The following is a 1,346-nucleotide window of genomic DNA, read 5'->3' on the forward strand; positions in this document are numbered from 1 at the left end:
GGGGGGGGGGGGGGGGGGGGGGGTGGCCATGTACGCTCCCTGGCAGACCCGGAAGTAGACCAGAAGAACTTCCCGTCCACTTCCGGGTTCACCACCAAGCACGCAGGGGGCCTCCCCACGCTCCTGTGGGATGCTCCATCCACCCCAGCATCACAGCATTCATGAGCCACACCTGGCACCTCAAGGCATGCAGAAAAAACATTTAAAGCTGTGTTTATGGCCAAATCACTGATTCTCTGAATCAGCATTGAATCTTCAGATTCAGATTTGGCCGAATTGAATTGGGGACAGTGATCCAAATCAACAAATCGAATCACTGTCCTTGAGTCAGGCAGAATCTGAATCCAAATTGAATATGGCCTGTTTCGCATAGCCCTACTGAACAGTTATTCACTTGAGTATTCCTATTCTCAGTTCTAAGCATTTCAAGTTCCTACCTTGTTCTCTGTGCATCTACACATGTACTTTTCTGTGGAGTAGACTAATTAGCTCTACAATAAAGCATCACAGTCAACACGTGTACCAGTATTAGGGTACAGTAAGCTAATTAACTTTGCTGTAAGAGAGTAACTGGGACTAGTCGGGGACAGTACTATCTTATGGTGGGGTAATTTACTGCACTGAAATGGATGTGTAACCACTGACTGTGGGCATAAATTGCTCCTGGTCAGCCCAGCCAGCTGGGGGCCTGCTCTGCTCTGGCTCAAATTGTTTCTGTCCCAGGCACACATGTAGACTCTCTGCCCAGGAGCAGTTTACTTTGGCTCAAACTGCTCCTAAGTTTATTGCATCACATTGGCCAGATCCAGACGTGCAGGTACATGCAGTTTGTGGCACTGCAAACCTCTTTGTGGCACCCCAACCTGCACATCCAGCATGTTAAACTGTGTGCGGCACTGCTAATTTGTAGTGCCGGGAAAAAAATTGCTACCAGAATTTCCTGGTAGCAGGATTTCCTGGTAGCAATGCCCCTGCCCCCCCACAAATAAAAAAAAGTGGCTTAAATCACACCAAAATGGCGTGCAACAGGACAAATGCAGAAATGGGGGAGCAGCCCAGGGCTGCCTGCTCCTCCATCTCTGTACACTGTGGAGCCCCTGCTGAGGCACCCTGCACCCCCTCCAGCTTTCTTGGCTGGCTGGATCATAGTGTGCCTCAAGATGGGGAAGCTCTCTGTGTCCACATGCATCAGCGCAGGGGCTCTGCTGTGAGGCCCTCATTCCAAGGCACATGGAGCCCCTGTTTTCAGGCACCTGGTGCCCCAGCCATCTATGGAGCAGCTGGCTGGGGCATGGCATGCCTCTAGAGGGGAGGCATGCTGTGTTTCAGCCACCTAGGGAGTGGCT

Source organism: Gavialis gangeticus, unplaced genomic scaffold, assembly GCF_001723915.1.
Source record: "Gavialis gangeticus isolate Ggan-Ray unplaced genomic scaffold, GavGan_comp1, whole genome shotgun sequence".
Lineage (NCBI taxonomy): Eukaryota > Metazoa > Chordata > Crocodylia > Gavialidae > Gavialis > Gavialis gangeticus.